This window comes from Nycticebus coucang, chromosome 19 (assembly GCF_027406575.1).
Source record: "Nycticebus coucang isolate mNycCou1 chromosome 19, mNycCou1.pri, whole genome shotgun sequence".
NCBI lineage: Eukaryota > Metazoa > Chordata > Mammalia > Primates > Lorisidae > Nycticebus > Nycticebus coucang.
Genome location: NC_069798.1, coordinates 35,396,552 through 35,404,123, shown reverse-complemented (window position 1 = coordinate 35,404,123; position 7,572 = coordinate 35,396,552).

The following is a 7,572-nucleotide window of genomic DNA, read 5'->3' as shown; positions in this document are numbered from 1 at the left end:
GAATTACATTTATAGATTTACGTATATTGAACCAGCCTTGAGACCCTGGGATAAAGCCAACTTGATCATGATGTATGATTTGTTTGATATGTTGCTGGATTCTGTTTGTTAGGATCTTGTTGAATATTTTTGCGTCTATATTCGTTACTGATATTGGTCTAGAATTTTCTTTTTTTGTTGGGTCTTTTCCTGGTTTGGGGATCAGGGTGATGTTTGCTTCATAGAACGTGTTGGGGAGTCTTCCGTCTTTTTCTACATTTTGGAAGAGTTTGAGTAATATAGGTATTACTTCCTCTTTAAAGGTTTGGTAGAATTCTGATGTGAAACCATCTGGTCCTGGGCTTTTCTTTTTGGGGAGGTTTTGTATGGTTGATGTTATTTCCGAACTTGAAATGGGCCTGTTTAACATTTCCACTTGATTCTGGCTAAGTCTTGGAAGGTGATGTGCTTCTAGGTATCTGTCCATTTCCTTGAGGTTTTCATACTTCTGAGAGTAAAGTTTCTTGTAATATTCATTAAGGATTTTTTGGATTTCTGAGGAGTCTGTTGTTATTTCGTTTTTGTCATTTCTGATTGATGAGATTAGAGATTTTACTCTTTTTTTCCTGATTAGGTTGGCCAATGGTTTATCTATTTTGTTGACCTTTTCAATAAGCCAGCTTTTTGATTTATTGATCTGTTGTATGGTTCTTTTGTTTTCAATTTCATTTAGTTCTGCTCTCATTTTGGTTATTTCTTTTCTTCTACTGGGTTTGTGGTTGGAGCGTTCTTCCTTTTCCAGTTGCTTGAGATGTCCCATTAAGTTGCTAACTTCCTCTCTTTCGGTTCTCCTGAGGAAGGCTTGCAGTACTATAAATTTCCCTCTTAGAACTGGCTGTGTGGTATCCCAGAGGTTCTGATAGTTCGTGTCTTCATTGTCGTTTAGTTCCAAAACTTTGGCAATTTCCTTCTTGATCTCATCTCTGACCCAGCTATCGTTCAGCATGAGGTTATATAACTTTCATGTTTTTGTATGAGTATGTAGATTCCTGTTGTTACTCAGCTCAAGTTTTATTCCATGATGGTCTGAGAAGATGCATGGAATAACTTCTATTCCTTTAAATTTACTGATGTTAGATTTGTGACCTAAGATGTGATCAATTTTGGAGTAAGTTCCGTGGGCTGATGAGAAGTATGTGTGTTCAGTTTTGTTAGGGTGAAATGTTCTGTAGATGTCTGCTAGATCTAAATGCTGGATGGTTAGATTTAAATCTAAAATTTCTTTACTCAGCTTTTTGTTGGATGATCGATCCCTCACTGCCAAAGGAGTGTTAAAATCTCCGACTATTATGGAGCTGGAAGAAATCAAGTTGCTCATGTCTGTTAGAGTTTCTCTTATGACTTGTGGTGCATTCTGATTGGTTGCATAGATATTAATAATTGAAATCTCATCATATTGAGTATTACCCTTAACAAATATGAAGTGACCATTCTTGTCCTTCCTTACTTTTGTTGGTTTAAAGCCTATTGAGTCTGCAAATAAAATTGCAACACCTGCTTTTTTCTGGTTACCATTTGTCTGAAATATGGATGACCATCCTTTGACCCTGAGTCTGTATTTGTCTTTTAATTTAAGATGTGACTCTTGTAAGCAACAGATATCTGGTCTGAGTTTTTGTATCCAGTCAGCTAACCTATTTCTCTTTAGAGGACATTTTAAGCCATTCACATTAATGGAGATTATTGATAAATTTGGTGATATTTTGGGTATCGAGTTTTTCAAAAGTCCGGTGGATGAATTTAATCTTTTCGCCATTGTAGAAGTTGGATTTGATCAGGAGTTTCTGAGTGAGTTTACTTTTGTAGTAGAGGATTATGTTGGTCATTACGAGGATAGGTCTGAGAATATCCTGAAGAGCTGTTTGTTTGTGGCAAATTTCTTCAACATATGGATGTTGTTAGAGTATTTAATTTCTCCATCATAGATGAAACTCAGTTTAGCTGGGTACAAGATCCGGGGTTGAAAGTTATTTTGCTTTAGGAGATTAAAAGTCGATGACCACCCTCTTCTGGCTTGAAAAGTTTCAGCAGAGAGATCTGCAGTCATTCTAATGTTCTTACCTTTTTAGGTAATGGCTTTCTTTCGCCTGATAACCTTGAGAATTTTCTCCTTCATGTTGACGTTAGTGAAGTTAATTATGATATGTCTGGGGGATGATTCATTGGGGTTGAATCGTGCTGGAGTTCTGAAACTGTCTGCTATCTGAATTTCAGAATCTCTAGGCATGTCTGGAAAATTCTCTTTCATAATTTCATGCAGAAGGGCTGCTGTGCCCCTCGATGCCACTTCATCATTTTCTGGAACTCCTATTATTCGTATGTTTGCCTTCTTCAAATTATCCCAGAGCTCTCTAAGAGAAAGATCCATTTTTGCTCTCCATTTCTCTTCCTCTTTGAGAGTTTGGGAGCGTTTGAAGGCTTTATCTTCGGTGTCAGAAATCCTTTCTTCTGCTTGGTCCATTCTGTTGCTGAGGGATTCTACTGTATTTTTCATATCTTTAAGGGCTGCAAATTCTTGCTTCAGTGTGTCTAAGTCTTTGGTGGTTTTGTCTTTATATTCGTTAAATTCTTGAGACAACTTTTGAATTTCTCCTCGGAATCCTAATTCCATTTTGTCGATCTTGTATGCAATCCAAATTCTGAATTCGATTTCTGACAGAAATAAAAGAGGAAATCATTAACTTCCTTGAGCATAACAACAATGAAGACACAAGCTACCAAAACCTGTGGGATATTGCAATAGCAGTTTTGAGAGGAAAATTCATCGCTTTAGATGCCTACATTCGAAGAACAGAAAGAGAGCACATCAACAATCTCACAAGCCATCTTATGGAATTGGAAAAGGAAGAACAATCTAAGCCTAAACTCAGTAGAAGAAAAGAAATATCCAAAATCAAATCAGAGATCAATGAAATTGAAAACAAAAGAATCATTTAGAAAATTAATGAAACAAGGAGTTGGTTTTTTGAAAAAATAAATAAAATAGATGAACCATTGGCCAGACTAATGAGGAATAGAAAAGTAAAATCTCTAGTAACCTCAATCAGAAATGATAAAGGGGAAATAACAACTGATCCCACAGAGATACAAGAGATCATCTCTGAATACTACGAGAAACTCTATGCCCAGAACTTTGACAGTGTGTAGGAAATGGAGAAATACATGGAATCACACCCTCTCCCTAGACTCAGCCAGGAAGCATTAGAGTTCCTGAACAGACCAATTTCAAGCACTGAGATCAAAGAAAGAATAAAAAAAATCTTCCAACCAAAAAATGCCCTGGTCCAGATGGCTTCACTCCAGCATTCTATCAAACTTTCAAGGAAGAGCTTATTCCTGTACTGCAGAAATTATTCCAAAAAATTGAGGAAGAAGGAATCTTCCCCAACACATTCTATGAAGCAAACATCACCCTGATACCAAAACCAGGAAAAGACCCAAACAAAAAGGAGAATTTCAGACCAATCTCACTCATGAATATAGATGCAAAAATTCTCAACAAAATCCTAGCCAATAGATTACAGCTTATCATCAAAAAAGTCATTCATCATGATCACGTAGGTTTCATCCCTGGGATGCAAGGCTGGTTTAACATACGCAAGTCCATAAATGTTATCCACCATATTAACAGAGGCAAAAATAAAGATCACATGATCCTCTCAATAGATGCAGAAAAAGCATTTGATAAAATCCAGCATCCTTTTCTCATTAGAACACTGAAGAGTACAGGCATAGGTGGCACATTTCTAAAACTGATTGAAGCTATCTATGACAAACCCACAGCCAATATTTTACTGAATGGAGTAAAACTGAAAGCTTTTCCTCTTAGAACTGGAACTAGACAAGGTTGTCCTCTGTCACCTTTAATATTCAACGTAGTGCTGGAAGTTCTAGCCAATACAATTAGGCAAGACAATGAAATAAAGGGAATCCAAATGGGAGCAGAGGAGGTCAAACTCTCCCTCTTTGCTGACGACATGATCTTATACTTAGAGAACCCCAAAGACTCAACCACAAGACTCCTAGAAGTCATCAAAAAATACAGTAATGTTTCAGGATATAAAATCAATATCCACTAGTCAGTAGCCTTTGTATACACCAATAACAGTCAAGATGAGAAGATAATTAAGGACGCAACTCCCTTCACCATAGTTTCAAAGAAAATGAAATACCTAGGAATATACCTAACGAAGGAGGTGAAGGACCTCTATAAAGAAAACTATGAAATCCTCAGAAAGGAAATAGCAGAGGATATTAACAAATGGCAGAACATACCATGCTCATGGACGGGAAGAATCAACATTGTTAAAATGTCTATACTTCCCAAAGCAATCTACCTATTCAATGCCATTCCTATCAAAATACCAACATTGTACTTTCAGGATTTGGAGAAAATGATTCTGCGTTTTGTATGGAACCGGAAAAAATCCTGTATAGCTAAGGCAGTTCTTTGTAACAAAAATAAAGCTGGGGGCATCAGCATACCAGATTTTAGTTTGTACTACAAAGCCATAGTGGTCAAGACAGCATGGTACTGGCACAAAAACAGAGACATAGACACTTGGAATTGAATTTAAAACCAAGAAATGAAACTAAAATCTTACAACTACCTAATCTTCGATAAACCAAACAAGAACATTCCTTGGGGGAAAGACTCCCTATTCAATAAATGGTGTTGGGAGAACTGGATGTCTACATGTAAAAGACTGAAACTGGACCCACACCATTCCCCACTCACAAAAATTGATTCAAGATGGATAAAGGACTTAAATTTAAGGCATGAAACAATAAAAATCCTCCAAGAAAGCATAGGAAAAACACTGGAAGATATTGGCCTGGGGAAAGACTTCATGAAGAAGACTGCCATGGCAATTGCAGCAACAACAAAAATAAAGAAATGGGACTTCATTAAACTGAAAAGCTTCTGTACAGCTAAGGAGACAATAACCAAAGCGAAGAGACAACCTACACAATGGGAAAGGACATTTACATATTTTCAATCAGACAAAAGCTTGATAACTATGATCTATAGAGAACTCAAATTAATTCACATGAAAAAAGCCAACAATCCCTTATATCAATGGGCAAGAGACATGAATAGAACTTTCTCTAATAATGACAGACGAATGGCTAACAAACACATGAAAAAATGTTCTTCGTCTCTATATATTAGAGAAATGCAAATCAAAACAACCCTGAGATATCATCTAACCCCAGTGAGAATGGCCCACATCACAAAATCTCAAAACTGCAGATGCTGGTGTGGATGTGGAGAGAGGGAACACTTTTACACTGCTGGTGGGACTGCAAACTAATACAACCTTTCTCGGGGGAAGTAGGGAGAAACCTCAAAGCACTCAAGCTAGGCCTCCCATTTGATCCTGCAATCCCATTACTGGGCATGTACCCAGAAGGAAAAAAATCCTTTTATCATAAGGACACTTGTACTAGACTGTTTATTGCAGCTCAATTTACAATTACCAAAATGTGGAAACAGCCTAAATGCCCACCAACCCAGGAATGTTTTAACAAGCTGTGGTATATGTATACGATGGAATACTATTCAGCCATTAAAACAAATGGAGACTTTACATCCTTCGTATTAACCTGGACGGAAGTGGAAGACATTATTCTTAGTCAAGCATCACAAGAATAGAGAAGTATGAATCCTATGTACTCAATTTTGATATGAGGACAATTAATGACAATTAAGGTTATGGGGGGGAAGCAGAAAGAGGAATGGAGGCAGGGTGTTGGGGCCTTGGTGTGTGTCGCACTTTATGGGGGCAAGGCATGATTGCAAGGGGGAGTTTAGCTAACAACTGCAATCAGTGTAACCTGGCTTATTGTACCCTCAATGAATTCCCAACAATAAAAAAAAAAAAGTCGATGACCACCCTCTTCTGGCTTGAAAAGTTTCAGCAGAGAGATCTGCAGTCATTCTAATATTCTTCCCTTTTATGTAATGGCTTTATTTCGTTTGGCTGCTTTAAGTATTTTCTCCTTCATATCAACTTTAGTGTAGTTGATTATGATATGTCTGGGGGAAGTCTTATTGGGATTGAGTTGTTGTAGAGTTCTGAAACTGCTATCTGAATTACAGAATCTCTACGCATGTCTGGAAAATTATTTTTCATAATTTCATGGAGAAGGGCCTCTGCGCCTAGCAAGGCAACTTCTCGGTTTCAGGGACTCAAATGAGTCGGATATTAGCCTTTTTCAAGTTATCCTAGAGCTCTCTGAGAGAATGATCCGTTTTTGCTCTCCATTTCTCTTCCTCTTTGAGAGTTTGAGAGTGTTCAAAGGCTTTGTCTTCAGTGTCAGAAATCCTTTATTCTGCTTGCTCCACTCTGTTACTGAGGGATTCTACTGTATTTTTCAGATTTTTTACGGCTGAAAATTCTTGCTTCTGTGTGTCTCTTTGGGGTTTTGTCTTTAAATTTGCTGAATTCTTGAGACAACGTTTGAATTTCTCCTCAAATTCCTAATTCCGACTTTTGAATTGCTGCTTGAAGTTTTAGTTACAAGTTTTCCTCCACTTTATTAATCTTCTTTGCAATCCAAATTCTGAATTCGATTTCTGACACCTCAGCCAGTTGTTCATGAATGGGATCTTCAATTACATCTGCCATATCTTTCCTTGGGGTGGGGGGTTGATATATTCTGGTTATTCATGTTACCAGAATTTTTCCACAGATTTCACCCCATGGTTGTTTTACTCTCTTTGATTTTTCTCCTGAGTTTTTTCGAGGGCCCGTACAGTATTCTGGCCTGAGAAACTGGGGCCCTGTCTAGTGTAGTGTGGCTAAGTTGTTCTGTCTTGTTTTCAGCTGGTTTCTGTTTGACCCTATTGAAACAGATACTGTGGATTGAAGTCTTAGCTGTGGAGAAATATCAGCAATTACTTCACCCCACCCACCACAGGCAACAATTGAAAAACGAAAATCAAACCTTCTTCCAACTGTGCAGCCAGGGCACCACCTGATTTGTCCTCAGGCGATTGGCTCAGTTCAAAAGGTCCAAATTAATTGTCTCAGTCTGCACCTGTCTCAGGTGAGAGAGTTTAAGAGGTCTCTGGGAACTGGATCACAGGGGTCTGGTAACTACTCTGATGTGGCTTGCTTGCTCCAGTGCTGCGTGGAGTTAGGAGGAGCCATTCAGCCAATAGATCAGTGTGGGAAGGTTGATGCCTCCTTTCCCACCATGCACCACTGTCACATCCAGTCACTGATAGCCCTGCAGTTGACTGATCCTCATGCCTGTAGTGAACCGATACTCCAGAAGTTTGCACCTGCCTTAATCACAAGGAAGTCTGCCAGGCTGCTGTGCTCTGCCTCTCTCTAGCAGGAGGATGTGAGGCCTGACAGCCTTGGGTGTTTGATGAATGTTGGGAGGTGTTCACTCAGGTCCATTCCCACCCCTGATTAATGCTACTGACAGAACAGAATAGAACTACTTTGTGGTTCCCCTGTAGAAGAGAAGCTGATTTGAGTTCCAAATCAGCTTGTCTTTGCTCCTGCAGGTTTGTATTCG